The 25,504-nt window shown below is 42.4% G+C and overlaps 1 pseudogene; it reads left to right on the top strand.

Moving 5' to 3' along the window:
- The first annotated feature begins 4,128 nt into the window (after nt 1-4,128).
- On the top strand, nt 4,129-20,551 carry LOC118667736 (annotated as a pseudogene).
- The last annotated feature ends 4,953 nt before the right edge of the window (nt 20,552-25,504 follow it).

Here is a 25,504-nt window from a genome sequence, read left to right as displayed (position 1 = left end):
GGGTGGCGTGGCCTGAGGTCCTCCATCAAGCCCCACCGGGTGGGGGGAACACAGCCTCAGGTCCCCCGCCCTGGCCTGGCACCACACAGCCTCAGGTCCCTGCTGATCACTCATTATGGCTCATTACGGGAACCCTGTCTCTGCTGTGGGTACAGCCACCTTGTGTTATGGAAACCCTGCCTCCTCTGTGGGCACAGCTATTTTGTGAAGGCATGATGGGGTGAAGGTCAATTTGCATATTACCTCTTTATTATATAGGCTGAGAGGCCCAATGCACAAAATTCGTGCAAGAGTAGGCCTTCCTTCCCCTGGCTTCCGGCACTGGCTTCCCTCTGGCACCTGGGACCCTGGTTTCCCTTGTAGTTCCGGCTTCTTGCAGAAGGTCATCTGGTCTAATTAGCATATTATGCTTTTGTTATTATAGATAGGATATGACATACCGCCATAACTATAACATATCTACCAGTATTACTCTATGAGAATACATACTTCATGCAATAGGAAGGCATCTAATACATTACATTGTATATGTTGTAAGTAGTAGGAAATACTATATTCATAGCAATAGTGTACACCCTGTGACTTCCCTTCCTGATATTTGGAATAGTTCCCCAGTTCTTTGAACGTTTCCTGGCCCCTGATGTATTTGGAAAGAAAATAGCTCTGAGTTTGGAGAAATTAAATTACAATCATGACTCTAATTCAACTGCCTCCTGTACTTCCAGCCAGATAACAGGAAAAACATCCCGGGGCTGGTGCCTCCTATGGCTGAGCTCTGGAGTGAGGGCCCACAGTCCAGCACTGGGTGGGTAACAGCAACTGGAGGCACCTTGGGTCCGTCCTGCTGTCAGCCCGGTGACCAGGGCCCTCTGCTCCCAGCCCCTCCCGAGCCTCAGTGCCTCCTTACAGGGTCCTGAGGCTGCACCTCTGATCCCACTGCCCTCTGCTCACCGGGGACAGGGGCGCGGTGGCGCTGGCCACAGGTGGCCCATTTTCATTAAAATGTTCAACCCGCGCCTGCTCCACCAGTGTCCGCAGGCAGCCCGGGGGCAGACAGTTATCCTGGAGGCACTCGCCGCCCCCGCCAGAGCTCAGCCACGATGGTCCGGGGTGAGACATCCCCACCAGGCCCCATGGCTGTGACTTGGACCCGCTTCCTTAACCAGGGACCTGGCACTGGGCAGGTGGCAGCGGCGCTTCCTCCCCAGCCCACACTGGAGTAGGCCCCTGTGGTTTCAGAACCAAACTTCAAGGGCCTCCCTGGGCAGCAGCGGCCCTGAGCCTGTTGGCTCTCCCTCAATTCTGCCAAGGCTTGCTTTTCACACTTGCTTCTCACACTTGCTAAAAACCTTCTCAGTCCGCTTGCCATAGTAATCAGTTCAGGCTGAAAGGACTGGGGGACTTCAGCCGCCCACCTACGGTGGGGCTGAAAGGACTTGGGGACTCCGGCGGGGCTGAGGGGACTGGGCGCCGCCACCTTGTGGCTATGGGTGCCACTATCTTTGTGACAGTGTGATGTTCAATTTGCATATTCCCTCCTTATTAGATAGGAGGATTAGTGTTCCTGTCTTCCCTTTCATATTTAGGTCTATAACTCCGATGTAGTTGACTTAGTTATGTTGTGCCATGGGGGTACATACAATTTAATTCTTTTTCCAATTTGAATATCTAATTGTACTGAAAAGACAGTCCTTTCCCTTTTCTCCCTACAGTGTACCCTTTGTCATAATTGAAGTGTCCAAGTATGTATATGTCTGGTCTTGTTGTCCCTCTCCTGTCGTAGGTCTATTTGTCCTTATGTCCATAACACACATCTGGTATCAAGTAGAGCAAGTGCTCCCATCTTGTTCTCCATCTTCAGGAATATCTTGGCCATTTTTAGCCTTTTTTATTCCAAATACATTTGGAGTTGCTTTATCCAGTTCCACCAACCAATCACTTAGAATTTTGATTACATTTAATATACATATCATTTTCGGAAGAATTATAGCTTTTATGGGATTCAGTTTCTATTGATGTTCATAGGATACCACTCCATTTTGCTAGGTTTATATAGGATGTCTCTGAATATGTTTTTATAGTTTATCTGCAAAGGCCTTAGACTTTTTTATTTTAATGTATTCCTGTGTCCATAGTATTTCAGTTCTATTTATAATTGAACCTTTAAAATATTTTACTTTCTGTTATTGGTGCCATATTGAAAATATTGACTTTTGTGTATTAAATTTCAGCCCACAAACTTGTAAACTCAATTTTAAATTTGAATAATTTATATTTTCATTTTATTTTCTGTATATATAACCACATAATCTCTGTGTAATGACAGTTTTTCTCCTACTTTTCCAATTCTTTAGTTCCTTCTCTTGCTGTGCTACACTGGTAAGTAATGTTAAATAATATAATGTTGAAAATACAGTATCTTTGTTACAAAAGGGGAAAAACTTTCAACTTTATACTTTAAGAATGTTTGCTACAAGGATTTTCATTTATGCCATCTATTGATACCCTTAATTAGCATAATAAAGTTCTCTTTTTAATCTTTTAAGTATGTTTTTATTATGAATAGATGTTGAATTTTATGACAATGTGTCTTATATTCCTGGGAAAATATACCTTTGCCATATGCTTGCTTATATTTTATTTAGGATTTTTGCATCTACATTCATGAATGAGAATAACTGGTAGCTTTCTCTTCTTTTATTTCACTTGTCAGGTTTTGGTATTAAGGTTATACGAGTCTCATAAAGGGATTTGGGGACTGCTCCCTATTTTTTATTCTCTGGAAGAGTTTTTAAGCCTATAATAATTTCTTTCTGAGATGTTTGGTAGAACTCACCTTTGAAACCATCTGGATGAGCCCAGAGTTTTATTTGTGGGAAGGATTTTAATTGCCGAGTCAATTTTATATGACTACTCACAGTTTCTATTTTTTGAATGCTAAGTTAAATTTACCTCAGAATTTCACTGTTTCACCTAAGTTTAAATTTTTGACAGAAAGTGGCTCATAGCATCCTCCCTTCATCTTTTTAATGTTTTTAGAACCAGTAGTGGTATCCCTTTTTTCATTCCTGATATTGGTTAATGTGCCTGCTCTCTTTTTTTTACATCATTCTTGCCAGGATCTAATGTTGATTGATATTATTCTATGGTTTTCTGGCTTCCTTTGTTACTACAGAGAAGTTAGTTCTCAGTCTCATTTTCTTTTGAAAATAGTTTTTCTTTTTTTCTCATTGTGTTTTTAAATTTTCTTTTGACATCTGAAATAATGCCAATAATAAAGAAATTTAAATTTAAAAACCAGATTTTGTCTATGGTTGTCTGTAGTTTCACTATAATGTCTAGGTGTAGTTTTATTATAACTTACTCTGTTGAGGGTTCATTGAGATTCTTGAAATTTTATATTTATATCTTTATTGCTTTTGAAAAATTTAGAGCTATTATTTCTTCAAATTTTACCTTGGTCCCATTCTTTCACTCTGCCCTTTGTAGGCTAAACTTCTCACTGATACCCATATACCTTTTGCCCTCTCTTTTGCAGTTCCCTTCCTTTTGTCTCTTTGTGCTACATTCTGGATATTTTTTTATTTCTGTCTTCCATTTATATATTATTAATTTAGCTGCATTTACTTTGCACTTAAACCCATCTTAATTTTTTAATGTGTTACATTATATTTTAGAGTTTCTACTTCACTTCTGGTATTTTTAAGCTTGGACTTTATTTAATAAAAGTAACAAGCGTGGTTATATTATGAACCATATTTGCTAATCCTGATAACTCAAGTTTTGGGTTTTCTTTCTGTTGTTGGTCTTCCTTCTATTACTCACCCATTGCATCCTCTTCTTTTATAAGCCTGGTTATTTTTCATTGCACGTTGGATAGTGTGTTTTACAAATTATTTGGAGGAAATTTGAGGCCTGACATGGTGATGTCTCCCTTATGAGAAGTTATTAATTTGCTTCTATAGTAGCAGGGGTATTATTCCAGAAATACCTTAATATAATGTCAAAGTTTGGTTTTGCTTGTACGGTCCTGGGAGAAGAACCCGTGGGGCAGGCGGTAGCAAGTGTGCCTGTTGCACAGCATGACAGTGTTTCCACCCAGTACATGTTCTGAACCCATTTTAGCAGATGGAGGTCCAGGGTTCAGAATCTCACAATCAACGGCAGCCAGAATTTGCACTGGAAATAGTGGTGCTTAAAGTCAAAAAGCCAGCTGAGAGCAGCAGCAGGAACAGTGGGGATAGCAATAATGGCAGAAAGTGGGTGAGATGATAGTTAAGACCTCAGGGAGAATGAGGAATAATGTAAAAGCCAGAGAAAGAAATGGGCCAGAGGCTTGATGGAAGGCACTTTAGAGAACAGTCAGATGAGGCAGTGTTAGGAGGACAGAAGCAGGTTGGCAGCATTTTTTTTTATTCTCAGAGAAACAGAAATAATGATAGCAATGAAAACAGCAGCTGGCAGAGGGTGGAGAGGCAACCGGAAGAATCAGAAGAAGTCTTGGCAGGAAGGACATTTTACCTACCTGGGGAAAGCTTTGTGTGTGTCTTCCTCCCTCCCTCCCTCCCTCCCTTCCTCCTCCTCCTCCTCCTCCTCCTCCTCCTCCTCCTCCTCCTCCTCCTCCTCCTCCTCCTCCTCCCCCTCCTCTTCCTCCTTCTCTTCCTCTTCCTTCTCCTCCTCCTCCTCCTTCTCCTCCTCCTTCTCCTCCGTCTCCTCCTCCGTCTCCTCCTCCTCCTCCGTCTCTTCCTCCTCCTCCGTCTCCTCCTCCTCCTCCGTCTCCTCCTCCTCCTTCTCCTCCTCCTCCTCCTCCTCCTCTCTTCTTCTTCTTCTTCTCTCTCTCTCTCTCTCTCTCTCTCTCTCTCTCTCTCTCTCTCTCTCTCTCTCTCCCTCCCTCCCTCCCTCCCTCCCTCCCTCCCTCCCTCCCTCCTTCCCTCCCTCCCTCTCTCTCGGCTTAAGGAAATAATCAGCCTCTCAGGAAGTCCTTTTCCTTGAGTGTCTCTCTCTTGGACTGTCACTCTGCTTCATATGCTGTGTATGGAACAAAGGTTAAGTGAAGTCCTCAGAGGGTGATGCCTCATTATAAATATAATTTTTCACTTTCTGCAATTAAATACTATGTCCTATGCAAGGTTATGATTTATCATTAAGCTGTTTGAAGAGCATCTGAAAGAATGGGGTCCATGCCCAGGCTTCACCCCTGAGTTGCTCTATGCTTGGAAGCAGCTTCCTTTTCTCAGACAAAGGAGTTGGGCTAGAACAGCGGTTCCTTTGGTGGTCAAGCGACCCTTTCACAGAGGTCGCCTAAGACCATCCTGCATATCAGATATTTACATTACGATTCATAACAGTAGCAACATTACAGTTATGAAGTAGCAACGAAAATAATTTTATGGTTGGGTCACAACATGAGGAACTGTATTTAAAGGGCCAGAAGGTTGAGAACCACTGGACTAGAAGTTGACTTCTATGATCCCCTCAGGTCTATGATTTTGTTTTGTTTGTTTGTTTGTTTTTGCTCTACAGGGGGAGATTCAGCAAAAGGCTGCTTGGAGCAGTTACCTTGGATTATGGTAGATTTTTTTCCACCACCCCTCTATAGAGACAGGTGGACACACATATCCACCCATATGTTGTGATGTATGCCAGTGATGTACTAGTATGTGCTAGTAATGTCTTAGTGTTTTCAAACCTTTCCATGTCATAGCTGACATAGAAAATGACATTTGTACAGCCACAACAAGGGCTGAGGGGCATATTATCTCTGTACCGATAACACGTTCCCACCCTACCACTGAGAACTTATCTCACCCGTTAGGTTTGCCATTTTGGCTGTATATTAGAATCACCGGGGGAGTTTAAGAAACAAAACAGAACAAAAAAACAATACTCATATGCCACCCAGAGCAAGTGAATCCAAATAGATGGGGGTGGGTCCCTGCCATCAGACTATTCACAAGGCCTCAGAATATTTTAATTGTAATAATTGGCACACCATTGCACGAGTGTCATAAAATCAGGAACTATGTCTTGTGAGCCCAAATATAGTGCTTAACTTAACATATAACAGGCACTCAATAAATATGTGTTGAATTGATTAATTAATATATGACAGCACAGCCGTGGACAATTCTAGACCAAGTTAAAATACTGGTTCATTGTTATTGGTTCCTTCCCCTCAGGAGGACCATCTCCACAGTCATTCCTAAGTACTCCCTTCACTTCCTCTCCTTTCCTCATCCTAGATTTATGCCATGTCCCCACTCTCAAGTAACTACTGCTCAATTCATCACAAGAGGTTAACTACTGAGACATGTCTTCACTTCCCAGATCCCATTAAAAAACCCCCATATACATGGAGGCAATAGGTACAGTGGAAAAAATCAGGGGCTCTGGAGTCTGAGAGAGCTGGCTTTGAATCATCCCAGATTCCTCATTTATAAATTGTGTGTAAGCTCCTACCTTACATTTTTCATCTATCAGATTATGATGATACCTCCCTCTGAACACTGTTGTGATGATTAGACGTTAGTAAGCGTTTGCACATAGATAATAACATATGTACATACATATATATAAATACACACACTATTGGTGTTATTGTTATGGTTGTAAGAGTAAAACTCTATTTGGATTACTTTTAAACACAGATAGATATAGCCGGGGGAGAAAACTTTGGGTGAACTCAAAGGGATTTCTTGAACTCCCTTACCAGTACACACATTTCTCATGTTTCCTTTCTTCGTGGGATCATCCTAGCATTCTAGACTTCTTTTGCTACGTTCCTTCAAAACAGTGGTTCAATGTTTAGAAATCCTGGCTAAGGAAATGCACTTCATAGATAGGGCTTGGGAACACAAGGACCAATTACTGGGTCAGGGACTGTCTTCTTCATTTCTGTGTAAGGTCAGACAGGTGGAAAGAGGCGTGCTGCCCCTGTGGAGAGAGGACAGTCCATCACCTTCCTGTCTCCCAGGTCATCTTGGAGGTCTACAATCAGAGGCTCGAGTCTGGTAGGAACATTTACTAGATTGACAATTACTAAATTGTGGCTACAGCACTTGATTAATTTCTTTTCAGGGACAATATGTTGTTGTACCTGCCCTTCATCAACCATTTTCTAGGTAATAAATGAATATTTGAGATGTCCCTACCATGCATGTGTACACTGGCTTCTCCCACCTCAAACTTCTCCTCTGCCATCAACACTGACCAGAAGAAGAATAAAAAATTTCAAAGAAAAAGATACATATTTAAATACATCTATGCACACACATTCTCATGTACCCCAAAATATCAACTTGAATCCTTTGTAGGAATATTACTTTGTTGAGAGAGAGTATGAGCTACTTACAATCTATTGAGAATTCACACCTTCTGGTATGTTTTTATTGTACAGAAGAAATTTCTGGATTTATTTCTCTGTGTTCCACTCTTTGGCATATGTGGAGGTGATGTTTTAGGGGAGTTACGCAACATCCTAGGCTGGACGGGGCAATTCTCACAGAATATTGTTGGTTTGCCTATGTGATAAATCCAGTAACTGCCAAAATTACAGTTTTCTGAAACTTCTGCATAAGGATTTTAAATAGTTTTGTGCCTTGCCACCAAAATGTGTATGCATTTTTCTACACCTCCACTCCTGGCAGTGTTTCAGCCCAACATTTGCTTCAGTATTTTGAGTTCATCTTGTTTATTTTCTGCTTTATTTTTTCTCCTGATGTACATTTTATGTGCAAAGCCTAAGTTACCATTTCCAAAGTATACTGCTTAGCCCTGCTCCTAAACCATATTCTTCTTGATTAAATTACACTTAAAAGTAAATTATACTCCAGAGCTTTGAATTTCTACTTCCAAGCTCAGCTTTTGTAGCTAATGTCTAGAATAGCTACATTATATTTTAGATCCATAGTGAAAAATAGCAGAGGTATACTAAAAGTGTATATTTAATATGAAATGTTATTCCTTAAAAAATTGTATTTCAGAATATTGATGCTGGTAGTGCCAGAGAACAGAGAGTGAATCCTTCTTGGTGCTTTGTTGATGGGTTGCAGTGTGGCATGTACAGAAAGTCCGGAATTAGAAGTGAGATGGTCTTGATTAGTGGTTCTCTCAAAGTGGGGGTCCTGGTCCAGGAAACTTGTTAGAAATGCAATCTTGGGTCCTTCCCCAAACTTACTGAATCAGAGATGCTGGAGGTAGGACCCAGCAATCTATGCTTTAACAAGTTGCTCCCTGCCACTCCCTTCCTCCCGCCCCATGGTTCTGACACATGCTAAGTGTGAGCATCGGTAGTTTGTATTAAAACCTTAGCTCAGCTGCTACCTTGGTTTGAGGTCTTAGAAAGTAACCTCTCTGTGCATTGGTTTCCCCCTCTACTTCCTCCAGTTTTCTTTTCTGTGCTCTGACCATTTAAAGGAAGGAAAGCAAGACTGCTGATGGAACTAATGTTCATTTATTTGGGCAGTGACATTTCAGTCTCCACTTCTTATAGATGCCTTAGTAGTCACAAGTAGTTCTCTTGGCATTCCTTGGATTTGGGGTTCATTGTGTGGGTTCTCTAAATTGGCCCTTCCCAGTAAACTAGTGAAGAGAGGAGCTGGGACTCAAAATGTAAAACACGTCAGGATCCCTTGTGCTCGGCAGTGGGTGTCTACTATAATTCCAGAACCACGGGAGAAACTTCCACTTGCCATTTCATTATGCTTGTGAAATGTGTGTAATTATACACTGTATTCTCTCCATTTCACAGAATTACTGTGAGGTCAAAGGAGAAAATGATTTTGAAGGCACATTGAAAACTGTAGAGCACTATACAAATGACAGTTTTTGTCGTTATCTAATACTCTTGAGAAATGTTTCTGTCCCTCTTTCTCCATCTGTTGTAATTCTAGTCTCAATAGAGAAAATGAGGCCTCTTTACTGTCTGTAAGTATTTAATTGTCAGCTACATCACTCTCATTTCTGTTGTGTGGAGGCAGTCAGGCCTCTTTGGGTTATAAAGAACAGAAAGTTCATCTCAAAGCCATGTAGGCCAGAAATGGGATCCATGGGGAGCTAGGAGGGAATCCCACAGAAACAAAGGAAGGCCTGCAAGGAACCAGCGTCTCAGGGACAGGAATCAGTCCACACTGTGGAGGCTTCTTTCTCTTGTTGCAGTTCTCATTGCTGTCAGTCGTGACTTTGCTTTGAGGACTGGCTTGTTTTCCCATCTCAGCCAGGTTGTCACCACATGGCAGAGACCATGGCCACAAGCACGTATAGTTGAGCAGGCCTGGGGCATGTGACCACCCCTGAAGAAGGAGCAGGTGGCAACTCATGGAGTACACAGTGTGTTACCAAAAGAAAGGCCATGGGCAACCTTGTTAGGAAGACCAAACACCCAACAAGTAAGACCTCCACAGCAAACATCTGGCTACTCTGATGTCAGGCTGAGGGGATACTTGAGTATGTATGTATACCTTTGCCAATTCCAGTGGCTCATGGGAATACAGAAAAGGATTTACAATACTCACACATAAGAATAACATAAAGATGTCTTTCTAAGTGCAAAGCCCAGAAAACTTATTAGAAATGCAATCTTGGGTGTTTTATTTGGGTTATGAAGAACAGAAAGTTCATCTGTAAATAAAGGGTTCATTTTTTTTTTCCAGTTGAATCTAGCACGTAATTAGCTTATTTGTTAATGAACAAAATCTAGATAAGAAATGAAACTCACAACATAGAGATTGTAAGGAGCTAGGGGGATGTGCCTACCCTCAAGGATCTCACCACCCTGAGAGCTAAGCAATCAGGCATCTTTGTAATGCATTCCATGCTCCCTCATGGCAGTTGCCACCAAGAAAAGACAAATGGATGGCTTAAGATTTTACGTGGGTATCATATAGCTGCAAAGCTTCTCTCTGAAATGAAGACAACAAATAGTCAAATCACGTCTTTGCTATTGAAAATACTCAATGTGTTCACTAGGATTTTATCTTTATTCCTGAGATCAAAACCCCTAGCACTTCTCCCAAATTATCTATAACAGGAGACTACATCTTCTTAAAATAACACACTTGTGGTCCAGCCATGCAGTATAGATTTATGGCTGAGAAATGCAGGGTGGAAAAGTCAAGTACTCCCTAAGAGCCATGGTGGCAACAATTTATGAATTTATATGTTGATACAGATTAAAGTAATTACTTAGACTGGCTCAGGGAAGCCACACATAATCCCCACACTTAAAACAAGTTATAGTTTGCAATTTCATCTTGAGAGCCCTGGTTAGACTGCTACATCTTATCAATAATTTTGAAAACTGTATTTCCACTGAGAAACTATAAAAGAAACAGTTGCCATTCAATGTCTTTATGCGTTACATCTTTTCAGAGTAGGCAAACATAAAAAAGTCAGCAGGTGGAGCTCCCATTCCCTCGCAGGCCCGACAGAAGTCCTCTTGAAAGAACTTTCAATTACAGGCTCTCGCTCCGGCAGCTCGTTCTGAGCTCCCTATAGACAGGATCCGAATAATACATGAAAACGCAAGACTGTGGAACATTACAGTGTGCTGTCATAGGTCAGGCAAGAGGAGAGAGAAAGAAGAGCCAGAAACCTTTTATTTTATTAGTATATTTTTGCTACATTTCTTTTCAATTAACAAAGAAGGTGCCATCCTTCCAGAGTGAGACCTGTCAGGATGTGCTGATTCATGTGTTCGCTGGCTCACTCTGCAACAGCTCTCGCTCCTGCCTGTGCTCAGTCACCCTTTCACACTGTGGCACTTCTTTACCACGGGTTCTGCATTGGCTCCCACATGAGCAATGGCAGGCCAACCGGAGAATGACAACAGTATGGACCGTAAAACCCTCTGACTCACCTTCTAAAATTACTGTTCTTTTAAATAAGTTAGCAAATTATTTAAATATATCTCTGCTTGCCACTAAGATAACTTCTCTAAATTTTTCGTAAGGATGTGCGATGGCCATTTTGCAACCTGTGATTACAATAAAAATTCCCTTTTAATTCACTACATTTGATAGGGACATAATTCCTTCAGTGTGAAACCTACTTAATGTCTGGTTCAATTTTCTGTTTCTAAAGAAAGAGTGAGAAACTGGGTGATCAAATCTGTTTCTTGTAAGGACTTGATGTGTGGCATCGTGGGAGCACAGATGGCATGTGAAACCTTTGTGGGAAACATGGCCTCTGTAAAATAGGCTGCGAATGTGTAAGGTTACACGTGTCTCCTCCGAGTGTCTTCCAGTCACTCTGGCATCTGCAGGAGAATAAACAGTAGCCTGTTCACTTTCATAACAAAAACTAATGTGAGTGACCTCAGAAAGTCATGGAGCTGCAGGTACACACGGCCTGTGGCCATGTGGTCAAATGCACAGACCAGAGCCAATGGCTTTCACTTCTTGGGAGCACTGGGCTTGGGCAGCTCCGGACATTTAGAATTTATCAGACCATGCTGTAGGAAACCACAAACACCTGAAATCTCAGGGGCCGCAAGTGAAAAAGCAGGAAGAACACAAGGTTTCCAGTTTGGTGTTAAATTTGCTCTTTGTCTATCCCCCTTATGTCTGGGAGAGAAGGATGAGGGTATTCTGCTCGTCCCAAGGTGTCCCCTTCTCTGAGATCTTCCAACCCTTTGCACACTCTGAGTATTTCATGGCTCTTCTCTTGGTGCACACCGAGGAGGAGCTAAATTTTGCTCTGCAGTACACATCCAAGGCAGCATGCTAATGAGAATTATTATTAAGCGATGTAGAGTTGGCACCAGGCTCTTGCAATCTGCTCTGAGGCAGAAGCAGGAAGGGCAGAGGCAGAGAGTTAGAAAAGCAGCTTTGCTGAATGCTCTTCTGGACCTGATTAGTTTTGGTCACTTCCAACACCAAGCAAAGCCAAGGGTAAGTTAAGCTTTCACAGGCTATGCCATACTGTTTCCCACTGTAATGTATCTGGCCTCCCCTTAAAAAATCTTCTAGATTTTACTGTTATTGTAAAAGCAACCTTCTCTTCAAGAGATATAAAAGCAAGAATTTCTGTGAGTTAAATAACCAGGGTACCAGAGAGATCAACTTGTTGTGCATTTGGGGAATTTCTTTCATTTTAATACCCCTTCCAAACAGGCCCATCTCACTCTCAGAGTAAGAATTACGTCTCAGAACCTTTCCTGGCCTAACTTTTGGAGTATACTGTGACATCCTGGTCACATGGCAGGGGCTGGGCCACCAATCAATATCATGCAGAGGGGCCTGAAATTAGAGCTGTTATGAATTATCCTTCAAGTACTTTGTGAAGATGGAGCATGACACAAATGACTCAGGAATGAATCCACAAGAACAAAATAAAAGGTCACATCTTCACATTTGTACTGATTTATTATTAAAGACACTATCAGACAGGCTTGTTTTTTTGGGGGGGAGGGGGATTTTTTGTGTGTTTTTTACTGGAACATGCTGATATGAGGGTGATCTTAAGATTAAGAGGCAGCAGTTGTCCATACTTTCTTTGAGCACTAGACCCATAGGTCCCTATGGCCAATGACCATTTGAGGTGCCTAGGCAGTAAATTCCAAATGTATTCATCTCTGGAGCTGCCACCAAAGTGTTTCCTTTTTGTAGATTCTCCATCAGTTAAGTGACTTGGAAGTCAATCTTGGCTTCTCAGTTTCCCTAAACTTCCAGTAATGACCAAATCCTAATGCACACTTCCTCCTCCTCGTCCCTACTGCAACTGCCTTTGCTTAGGGGGTATTCCTCATTCCTGGTCTACTAGTAGACCATAGTGACGGACTCTTGTTTCATACAACTAACCATCCTTCCGCTGTCATTAGAGTGATCTTTTCAGGCTGTAGCCCTGATAGTGTTACTTCCTTTTTTGAAGCTTGCTACTGGCACCCTGTTACCCCATGAGTGTGGCATGAAGCCTCTTTGTGATCTGATACCAACCTGTCCAACACATTCTTTGCCATACCCACCCTAGTGTGAACTTCATACTGGAGTGATACCAAGGCACTTACATTTCTACAAAGAGGTCATACTCACAGAATCTGGCTTTTTCTTGTATCTGTATCTGCATCCCAGTTCTTTCTCTGTCCCAGCTACTTGCTCCTCTTCTGGTCAGCCTGCCACCCTCATCTTTTAAAAATTCTCTCAACCTTTATTTCCTCTATAAAGTCTTTTCAAGTCCTTATGGCTCCTTTGACTCCAGCTAAACCCTTCTCTCTCTCTCTTGCCTTTGGGCTGCCAAATCAGCACTTCCCCCACTGGGTCATTGAGGCTGCTCAGGCTTCTTTTCTTGTGCTGTGAAGAACTTCAGAGCAGGTTGTATGGAGATAATCAGGAATAAAGCAGAAGTAGGAAGAAGTGGCTAATAGAGAGGAAACTACAAAAATAAGGGCCTGGAGTTAGCAGTAATTTATGGAAGGTGTAGATAGAAAGATGATATTCTAGGCTTCCTAATCATTCTTTTAAAGATTTGGTCCTGTGCTGAGCTTTGTAGAGCAAGTTATAGGTAAATACAATCCAGTCGGCTACATTTTGTGGTGTTTCTCATGGTAATTCCACTGGGTACCTTCTGAAAATTCTGATTCCTGAACCAAACGCCAGACTTTGTGAGTCAGAAATATGAATAACAATAATAATATTATTTCTAGATAATGGATATATTCCAGAAATCAGCCTTCTGAAAAAATCTCTAGAAAAACTCCAATGAACATTCAAGTTTGTCTATCATTTTCAGATAGAATCCACTTACTAGAAAATAAGTCTGGATTATAAAACAGATAACATAGAGTGTGATTATTTTTTAAAATATTTTAATTGCATTTGAATTATATTCTTTTTATCTGCTTTTGTGTTACCAATCAAAACTTTATAAATTTATAAATGATCATAATCTGTGAACCAATTCAACAACATTCATTAATTACCTTCTATGTTATGTATTAGGTACTGTGGTAGAGGAATTAACTAATATGAGAACTCTTTGCAGAATGGTGAGGTCATGGCTGACTTGAAAATATAATTTGGTACAGTGATAGTTTTCTACAACTTCTGTTCTCCTAATAGTTCTTGATAACAAAAGCCTATATTTTGAAAGGCTACTCAAATTGGCATGGTATTTATTTACTACTTAATCTTGTTCCAAGACAAGATAAATTAAAATTTTAAATTATTAGAATGAATCTTAATATTCTTTGCACTGGGCAATACTGGTTTTAAATGCAAATAAGAGCAATTGAACTTGTATGCAGAATCACTGAAATGACAATTTGTATTTTATAACTCATATTTGCATATATATTTTGTTCTTACTAGAATAACCACTGCCACCACTATTGTTTTTATTTCATCTGTTTTCTGTGCACATTCTATTAACACTTTCAACTTCAAGCTATTGAAGAGTAAGGAAAGACTAATTTACATCATTTTTAGCATATTGGCTAACACTGGGATGTGGCATGAGTAAGAAAGTATGTGGTACTGGGTAGTTCATGTTTCTTAGAATGCTTTTGCCTTCTTTTTGCATTTGAAGCAAGTTCTAATTCAAACAGAAAGCCTGGCCTTTGGGGCTGTCAGAACCTCTAATTACTCAGATATAGAGTAAGAAGCTCACCTTGTACTTGCTTTGAATTTCAGTGAATTCCAACTTAGCATGGTTCCAGAGGAGTTCTGTGCTCCTAGGGCATCCTAAGCCCTAGATTTGAATGGGTGGCAGAAAGTTGGCACACATGCATATTGCCATCTTGAGCATATCTCCTCTGCTCATGCTACATTGTCACTTTACTTATCAAACACAAGTTCAAAGAAAAAATTAGGACTGCATCCCTGAACCAGCCATGTAGGGTGATAAGGAAGATGTGAAGTCTCAGGAATTTTCTCTGACTCAGTCATTCTTTTATACAGCCTATAGGAAAGCACTTCCAGGTTTAAGCCTCATGAGGAAGATGTTCCTGCTGTATGCTTTTACCTCTCTATGTTATAAACTACCCCCAGACTTCTCTTTGTTCAGACCTCTATGCGGCACCCTCTCTGAGTTCTCCAGCAACTCTGTTCCTCCTTTGGGGGAATTCTGGGAGAAATGTGTTCATTTATTCAGGACTATGGAATCTCTTTTCTATTCATTCAAACAAAAGTGTGGGAGTGTTAGAAGGTGAACAAACACTCATCCTATAAGCGAGAATGAAAATGACCATAGGAACTCCGATTTCAGGTTAGTCTCCTCATCATAGTGAACTGCAAATACTTTTTCTAACAGGTCACCTAAGAAAGGTTAGCACATCGACAAGGCAAACACTCTCTTATTTTCTAAGACAAAAATGTAGTCATATTGAGGAGATAAACTATTGAGTGGCTTTGAGCTTACCCCTGGTAAAGAACAAAATTCATCCTACTCAATGTTAAGATCTAATTGGCTTTATTAAGCAATTCATAAATCAGGCAGCATCACATCTAGCAACCAGAAGGGCACTCCCCAGGGATTGTACAAAATGAATGGTTTTATAGGAAGAAGATTGGGGCAAGGGAGTTACTAACAAAGGAGAAGATTCTTTTTAGACCAGGATATCTTCTGTTAGTGTGTGAAGGGAACAAAAAACAAGGGTTTTTTGTTGTGTGTGTGTGTGTGTGTGTGTGTGTGTGTGTGTGTGTGTTAATCATGAAGAGTGCCTCTTCTTTCTATGAGGGATGGAGAGAGAAAGAAAGAAAGAGTAATTGACATCATTTTTAGCATCTTTACTCTTCAAGTGACAGATAACCTTACTTGTGCTTGACCAGAAAATTCCAGACTGGTTAAGATTATATTTCTAGGAAATGTTGAAACAGTGATTAGGTCAGGTGTTAAATTTAGGTTTGATATGTTGGGCTCTAGCACAAGTGACATCATTTCAGGTCTGTGGTTTTCTCTTTAACACCCCCTTTTGAATAATAGACTCTTTTATTATTTTGTTCAGGAGCATTAGACACTTCTTAATCCTGTCTTGTTTTAGTAGAAAAACCCTACTGGCTGAAAATGGCTCTTTGCAGTGAAAAGGCAAAGCTTACACTTGGTTCTTTCTTCTCAGACTTCCAAGCCTTTCTTCACCTCTGGCCAATAGATCCTGGAAGGCAAGCACATTTCCTTTCTGACTGGGCACCTAATAGTCAACTAATTCGTGCTGCCATTATTTAATAATAACTAAGTGAATCCCACTTCCAGAATTTGCATCTTAATAGACTTTTCTAAGAAAAAAAAAAAAGGAGAATGAGGAAAGTAGAAGATGCAAAAGGAGAAAATTTGGTTTTCATACCCAGAATTTTGTATGTTTCAGAGTGTATAAAGGCAGCAGTGCATTCTGCTAGTTCTTAAGTTTGTGTTATGGGGAAGCACTTCACCTTATGAAAATAGAAAGAAAATTAAATAGAGGGTGGCATAATCCAGGGTAATAGGGCTTTGCTAAACCCCTTTCATAAACATGTTACTAGTTTACAATTGTGTTTCCATGAAAGAAAACAGCTTCACAACTATTTTGGTTCAGTTGAATAAGATAAAGAAGCTTGAATTTAATAAATATCCTAGCACCACACAAACAAAGATATAGTGGTAGTGAGGTTGGGAAGGTAGAAAATTACAGGATAAACTATAGATTGCTTCCTTCAGGTTGTTTTAAATGTCACAGACAAAAGCCATAAGTAGAATTAAAGAAGTTTAGAATGAGATGTTAGGAAAACTCTGATGTGTTTCAATCTAACCCTTAAATAACACCTTCTAATGACTCTTCATCACCCACAAGGAGAAAAAGTCTCTGCAGGCCTCCTGCACACCTCTCCTGCCCTCTTTTCCCATTCCCTGCTTCACAGTTTTTTATCCAATAAAATGAATTGCTTTTAATATCCCCTTACATTAGGCTGTGTCTGTACCTTATGCCTTTGACCACACTGTGTTTTCTGTCTGAATATGTCCCTTTCCTTTGAAACCTCCCTTTGCCGGGCTAATGCCTATTCATTCTTCAATATTCAGCTCAAATACCATCCATCATTTAAAAGAATACATTTTCTTTATCCTTCTACAGACCTAAGGTGACTTACAGATCCCTTGTAGGTAATCCCAAAATGCCTCATTTACCTCTCCGTCATTGTAATTAAGCCTTCTAAAAATTCCTTTGTGCTGTATGTCAGCCTGTGTCACTTTACTGTGAACTCCTTGAAAGCCAGGGCCAAGTCTAATATTTTTTTAAAAAATTCCCAACACCATAATGGGCAATCAGAAATGTTCATTAAATGAATAAATGAATGATTCATGGAGTCTAATGACCTGAGGAGAAAATTGTGATTTGCAGATGCAACATGGCTTTCCTATGACCTTGTGACTAGCTTGATACTCCCGATTTCTTTTCTCCACCAACTACAGCTTAGAAGTCCCTAATAGTAGGGAAATGGTTACTAATTTGGTTTTTAAAAAAGAAAGAAAGAAAAGAGAGCCAAAGAAAAAATACTTAGTCTGAAATCACTAAGGCATGTAGGTCTGTTTTTACAAAACGTGTCTCACTGAATTTAGACGCTACTCTACCTCTTTAAGGATAAAATCAAACTTGCTGCTTAGATTTATACTTGGTAAATTTATTTCTAAGATTAAAGATATAAACAAGCTCATTAAGGAGTGTCAAAACATGTCAAACATCAAATAGCTGTTACATAACAACATTTTGAAGTCTAGGTTATTATATACAGATTGCATTTAAAAAAATCTGATGTTCTAAAAATTAAGGGAAAATTAGCATTTAGGTTTTTCCAAACTTCAAACATTTTGAAAGTGTTCAGAGCCATTTGAGAATTCTAAAGCCTGGCTAAAGATAGGATACATAATAATATTGTTAGTTCCACTCAAAATTATTATTGTCATTTCAGCAAAGGGGAAAACCAGATGGTAAAAGGTTTGGATTCTTTTCCTTCATAATTGTTTAAAAGCTGCATTTCATTAACATGAAAAACTAATTCTCTGAAAATAAAATATTTCCCTGCTTCATCCAATCTTGAAATTTTTTTTATTACTCCTTGTTAATAGATTCCCCTCCCACCCAACATTGATTCCCCTCCTACTAAAAGTACCCCAATTTTCATTCTTGTACAGTTTCCTTACCTGAAGCCATGTGTTTCAGAAGTAATTCCGCTCCCTTGTCAATGGTTGACTCGGAAATGGGAGCTAACACAGGACACTAGCCTGTGAGGTCAAGGGGAATTGGTCGGGAGTTTCTGGAAACTGTTTCCTTACATGGGAAGAGCTTATGCATAGGTAAATCTGGGACTGCCATTTCATGAAGGCAGAAAAAGGAGGGGGACAGAGCCAAAAGGACGACTTCTGGTACTGAGAGCTGGCACTGCCAGATTAAGTCAACCCTGAAGACTGCCCTACTCACGGACTTCCAGTTATGTTACTCAATACATTTCATCATTATTTAAATCACTTGAATTTCTGTAGCTAGCAGTGGAAAGAATTCTAATTAATATACAACAAAATTAGTGATCCCATTTAAATCACTAGAATACCTGGTGTAAAACTTAAAGAAAATGGTTTACCTTAAAGTAATTCAGCTTCTTTATATTTCTTTTAGTTCATGGGCTAATTGTGGTTTAGAGAGGCATCAATTATTTTGAAACTTAAGATTCTCCATCACTTTACCTCTCGCATTTTAATAGATGCTCTCAAAAACTCTGAGATTTTTACCTCCCGTCTTTAGGATCATGATTTCACTAGCCAGTTGTATGTTAAGCCCACACAGATCAAATTGTGTAGCCTTGATGAGATCCTCAGAGCATTCAATGGATCATCCAAGCACCTCATTAAATTCTGTGTATTCTTAGAATACATAGAATTCTAAGAATACACAGAATTTAATGAGAAAGTCCCCAAAAGTTTACCTTGAAATCTTGGGATTACTCCATTCAAGTGAGTGCTTTCTGGGCTCTGTTAGACCTAAAAACATTCAAACGATACAATGTTGGTAATTTAATGAAGGAATGAAGGAATGAAGGAATTCACAGAATAAGAAAAATCCTATATAATAAAAGGCTAATATGCAAATCCACCCAACAGCAGAACAACCAGTCACGATGATGTGCACTGCGGTGGCCAACCACCTATCAGGCGCTGCCCCAATTGGCCCCCGTCACCCCGGGCTCAGGCGTTGAGCGTCTGCACCCACCACCCCCATTGTCACCGAGGGGCTGAGGCCACTCCAGCGAGTGAGCTGCGACCACATCTACAGCACCCTGGACCAGACGGCTGCAAGAACAACCTCGCCAAATTCACCCACGGCAAGTGCTCCACCCTCATCATGACTGACCTGGCAGCCCAGAGCCTGGACATCCTGCTACTGGACATCTCATCAACTTCAGCTTCCTGGCCAAGGGCAAGCTCTTCCTGCACTGTGTTGTGTGGCCTGGGCTGGCTGAAGTGGCACAGCCTACTCCTTGGTGGCCCCAGATGAGGTCCCCTACCTGATAGACCTGTACCTGTTCCTGAGCCATGCCCTCACCCTTGCCTGCCCCCACGAGGAGCCCTCAGGTGCGGTAGGCATGGACGGTGTGCTGGGCCGGGGGCCACAGAGCGTGGTAGACAATGAGGACTGCGGCCTGTAGAACACCGTGGAGGCATCGCTGGAGCTATGGGGCCTGGACCACGTGGCCGACAATGCCCAGCAGCAGTGTGTGCGCTCGCAGCTGGTGCCCTCACCAGAGTCCATCAAATGGTCCAAGGAGCTGGACCTCATGGGGTTGGGCCTGCACCCCCTCTTCAGCTCGAGCTTCAAGGAGGAGGAGCTGTAGCGGCTGAGGCTGGTGGACAGCATCAAGCAGTACCGCTTGCAGGCAGCCATCTTTGAGATCAATGCCTCCGGCCAGGATCTGAGCAGCCAGGTGATGCGGGCCAAGCAGCAGAAGGACTGCAAGGCCATCGCCAGCTTCCAGCAGGGCCAGCAGAAGTGGCAGGAGGGCCTGGCTGGCCCAGCCCCGAGCTACCCAGCACAGCAGGCGGAGCAGCCTGGGAAAGAGCAGGAGGAGGAGGAGGAGGAGGAGGGGGGAGAGAGCGTGGAGGACGTCTTCACAGAGGTTGTGGCCTGGAAATGGCAGAAACCAGGACCTGAGAGGGGAGCAAGAGCCAGAAGGAGGAGGTCTGGCTGCTGGACCAGGATTTCTATGTCCCCTATTGACACAAGGACTTCAACAGTGAGTGGGGCCTGAGCATTGGTGGGGACAGGGGCACCTTTGAGCAGCAGGTGGCTGGCGCTGTCCTGAACCTCATGGGAGATGAGGCCCAGAACCTGACCAGGGGCCGGCAGCAGCTCAACTGGGACCAGAAGAAGAAGTGATTTGTGGGACAGTCAGGACAGGAGGACAAGAAGATCAAGACAGAAAGTAGTCGCTACATCAACAGCTCCTACAAGCGGGACCTCTACCACAAGTGGAAGCAGAAACAGAAAATTGCCATACGCTCAATGCCTGAGCCCCAGCAGGCTGCCAGCAGTCGGCCCTGTTGGCAGTGCTGTTTTGGTCCAATCCGGTGGAGGCATATGCAGGAGGCAACCAATTGATGTGTCTTTCTCACATCCATGTTTCTCTCTGTCTCTTGCCTTCCCTTCTACTCTAAAAATCAATTAAAAATGTTCTCAGGTGAGGATTAACAAAAAAAAAAACCCCACAAAATATACATACATACACACATATACAAAAATACATGAATATTGGGGGGTTAGGGGGCAGAGCTACACAGGTGCATGAATTTCATGCACCGGGCCTCTAGTATAAATATAATGATACTAGAGGCCCGGTGCACAAAAATTTGCGCACTCGGGGGGAGAGGGGTCCCTCAGCCTGGCCTGTGCCCTCTCACAGTCTGGGACCCCTCAGGAGATAACAACCTGCTGGCTTAGGCCTGCTCCCAGGTGGCAGAAGGCAGGCCCAATCCCTAGGTGCAGCCCCTGGTCGGGCTCAGAGCAGGGCCGATTGGGGAGTTGGGGCGCCGCCCCCTGTCATACACAGAGCAGGGTGATCGGGAGGTTGTGATTCCACCCTCAGTCACGCTCAGGGTAGGGCTGATTGGGGGGTTGGGGCACCATCCCCTGTCACACTCAATGCAGGGTCGATAGGGAGGTTGTGGCGCCACCCCCTGTCATGCACAGAGCAGGGCCAATCAGGGGGTTGGGGCATTTCCCCCTGTCACTCACAGAGCAGGGCCCATCAGGGGGGTTGGGGCTCTGTACCCTGTCACTCACAGAGCAGGGCCCATCAGGGGGTTGGGGCGCCGCCCTCTATCACCCACAGAGCAGGGCCGATCAGGGGGTTGGGGTGCCGCCACTCTCACACTCAGGGCAGGGCTGATGGGGAGGTTATGGCTCTACCCCGTCCCACACAGAGCAGGGCCCATGGGGGTGGGGTGGGGTTGGGGCGCCGCACCCTGTCACACACACAGCCACAGGGCGATCAGGGGGTTTGGGCGCTGCCCCCATCACGCTGATCCCAGTGCTGGGAGGCATATTACCCTTTTACTATATAGGGTAGAGGCCTGGTGCATGGGTGGGTGCCAGCTGGTTTGCCCTGAAGGGTGTCCTGGATCAGGGTGGGGGTCCCCACTGGGGTGCCTGGCCAGCCTGGGTGAGGGGATGGTGGCTGTTTGCAGCTGGTCACACACCCTTCAGGGTGGGGTCCCCACTGGGGTGCCTGGCCAGTCTGGGTGAGGGCCTGAGGGCTGTTTTCAGGCTGGAGGTGACTGAAGCTCCCAACCGCTCCTTTTTTTCTTTTTTTTATTCTGGGCCAGCTTTAGCTTTGAGGCTTGTCTCCAGCTCTTAGGCCTCCGCTGCTGAAAGTAGGTTTCTGGCCTTTGCTTACAACGTTGCGATCCTGCTGGCTGAAGCCCGGCAGGTTTCTGGGGTTTTGTTTAGCTTCTATGTTTGTTACATAGTTGCTTGCAGCTCAGAGGCCTACAGCAGCAGGCGGGGAACGTTGGAGTCCTCCGTCGCTGAAGCAAGCAAGCCTCATGTTAGTTTCAAGCTGCCTGGCTGCTGACCGCCATCTTGGCTGACAGTTAATTTGCATATTGCCCTGATTAGCCAATGGGAAGGGTAGCGGTCATACGCCAATTACCATGTTTCTCTTTTATTAGATAGGATACTTATTGTCAGGTGAAGAAAAGTTCTTATTTGGTCCTATTCTTTTTATTAAAGGCTAGAGGCCCGGTGCACAAAACTTATGCACTCAAGCGGGGGGGTCTCTCAGCTCAGCCTGCACCCTCTTGCAGTCCGGGAGCCCTTGGAGGATGTCTGACTGACAGTTTAGACTTGCTCCCCACGAGTGGCCCTAAGCTGGCAGTTGGACATCCTTAGCGCTGCCACAGAGGCAGGAGAGGCTCCCACCACTGCTACTGCACTCACCAGTTATGAGCCTGGCTTTTAGCTGAGAGGTGCTCCCCCTGTGGGAGCGCACTGACCACCAGGGAGCAGCTCCTGCGTTGAGCATCTGCCCCCTGGTGGTCAGTGAGCATCATAGCGATCAGTCATTCTGCTGTTTGGTCAATTTTCATATTAGCCTTTTATTATATAGGATGTGTACTTTGTGCCTGATGTATCACATTAGAAGAAACAGAACTTTCCATTTATCATTAATTTATTAAAACTGACCTTCACTGGAGTAATGGCTGTCTAAACCCTATGTTGTGCAATTTTCTTTAACCTCTTCTGATTAGAAAGTATTTTGTGTGGTATTATTTTGGACCAAATGAATGCTTATATTCCCATTCATCATTTACCTAGGATTTTAGATTTGATAAAACTTGTTTGAATCGATAAGTTAGTGAGAGTTTGTGAAATGATGTTTCCCTAATTCTATCTTTCCTTCCACATTTATTAACTTGAATTTAAAGTAGAACTTTCCTTCATCAACTGGCCTGGCCTAAGTTTCCTTCTTATATGACTATTAGAGGCCCGATGCACAAATTTTATGCAAGAGTAGGTCTTCCTTCCCCAGCTGCTGGCACCGGCTTCCCTCTGGCACCTGTGACCCATGCTTCCCTCCCTCCGGCTGCAGGCAAGTACCCAGGACCCAGGCTTTCCTCGTAGTCCTGGCTTTATCCCAAAGGAGGGAAGGACGCCTGGAAGGATGTCCAATCTAATTAGCATGTTACACTTTCATTATTATAGATGAAGTTGCCTATATCATGGCTATAAATTGCTAAGTTCAGTAATATAAAGGAATATACAAAATTATTGGACATGTTTACAATGCCTGATGCAAAAAAGCACATAGCTGTTTATATATCTAAATCGGGTCCTCTGGAAAAGGAAGTACATCTATTATGCATTGTTCTGAATGTAAGTTTATAAAGGCCAATGCTACCTCAATTCTGGGCATAACTTTCTTCTAATTGAAGATGCCCATTAACAGGTTTTCCTCACAGAGTAATAAGGGAATATTTGTCTCTGGATATATCCAGAGGCTGGGCCTACCATGGTTGTTAGTCTTCAAGTCCATCCTCTTCAGTTGGAATCTATAATAATAAAAGCATAATATGCTAATTAGACCGGATGCCCTTCCAGACGAAGCCGGGGCTGCGTGGAAAGCCTGGGTCCTGGTTGCCTGTGAGTTGCCGGAGAGAAGCCTGGGTCCTGGGTGCCTGCCAGCGGCCAGAGGGAAGCCCGGGTCCCAGTTGCTGGAGGGAAGCCTGTGCCAGCAACCAGGGGAAGGAAGGCCTCCTCTTGCACGAATTTCGTGCATTGGGCTCCACTATTAGAATAATAAGAAAACATAAAGACCCTCAGCAGAATAGAAAATCTAACTGAAACAATGCCTAATCTTGTACTAACACTCCAGAAACCATACGAATAAATCAATAAAATCCTAATAAAACTCAGTAATAGGACCAAATCTCAAGAGTTACAAACTGAGTGGGCATCTTTATCTTTGTATTCTTCATATTGGGAGTGATAATATAGTCCTTGCGGGAAATGGTGAAATGAGGAAGTAAACGTGTATGACTGTCTATGAGGGAACTGAAGATTTGAGGACCACCCATTGAATTGTGGACCTTAGCTTCTTCTCTCCATCCAAGAACTGTTTACATCCCCCAATTAAGTGGATTGAATCCTGGAATAGCATATTTAACAAAATATTAGAAGAATTGTAACAAAGACTGCACATCACCACCCTATCTATTACTGCCCTTTCTTGCTTCCCACTTCCTTGCTTTCCTTCTTTAGATTGCAAAAAGTAATCAGCCCTAAAACTAAAAACTAAAGCTCTCTTGGATGGGATAGGAAGATAAGCTACATGTTAAGTACAGTATGGCAGAGCAAATAGAATGTTTGTCCTGAAAATCATGTAGTCATACACCACAGCCACCAACAACACACACCTCTAGTTCTGAACACATATTCTAAGTTCAAATAGTGATAATAATGACGACTTGAACTTGAACAAAGTGACTTTCTCTTGTAAATTATCAAATAAGCAAAACCTTATGAGCTCAATTGCAAAATTATATGTGATGAAGAATGAAAACAAGTCAGCATGCATCTCTAGTACATCCTGCTATTTTTCATGGGGGTAAACCTGAAGTTTGGTGATCATTGTGGCCCAAAATGAAATAAAATCTGCCAGGCTGGCAGCCACAGAGTATTGGTTGTTGTATTTTATATTACTTGACCTGGGTAGAAGGTACATTATTTTTAGTAGGAAAATCTGTGTTGTGCCAAAGCATATGCTTCCCTGTTGCAGCTCTTACTATGTTACTGAGCCTCCTTAAATTTTCAGTTCAGTAGTAGGTCTCTCATGGTCTACCACACTTGCCAAAGAGAGAAAAGAAGACTCTATTTATAAGGGACATAACTCAGTGGACCAAGAAAAAAACTAGTTATAATACCTAGCAGTAGGTTAATTGTAACTTATTGACAGAGAATAAGTTGCACTTTTATACTTTCTACTTTGTTCTCCACACATCAAGCAGAGCTAGACAATAGACAAGATCAGCTTCCCTGGTTGTCTTCTCTCTCATCCTCTTTCCAGGTAGCTATGTTGTTAAAGAGGAAGAGGTCCTCTCATTTCCCTCGGATCTACATTTGGGTGGTAGTTGATCGTCATTTGAATTCCACTTTTCTATTGATCTTTATTGTTAGAGATGCATCATGAACCCTGAGAGAATGACTAGAAGGGAAGAATTTGAGCATTTAAAATCATAGAAATAATGCCATCAAACTAACAACAAATCTTACCCTAATTCCTCTGTGTTTTTAATTTTCTCTCTTTGTTGAATATTTCTATTTCTAGTAACAAGATGTCATTTCAGTGTCCACTTTCTTAATTTGTGTTACTCCATAATAAATACTTGTATATTTGTATAATATATTGATACCCAACCTTTCTCATCAAAAACCATGATATTGGGACGTGGAAGTTGGGTCAACTTCACAGGTAGAGGGCACAGTCCTCCTCAAGAATGTCCTCACTTTACACACCAGCCACAAGTTAGAAATATTCAAGCCACCCTCACTTCTGAG

Source organism: Myotis myotis, unplaced genomic scaffold (assembly GCF_014108235.1).
Source record: "Myotis myotis isolate mMyoMyo1 unplaced genomic scaffold, mMyoMyo1.p scaffold_m19_p_12, whole genome shotgun sequence".
Classification (NCBI taxonomy): Eukaryota; Metazoa; Chordata; class Mammalia; order Chiroptera; family Vespertilionidae; genus Myotis; species Myotis myotis.
This window is presented reverse-complemented; position numbering and strand designations above follow the sequence as displayed.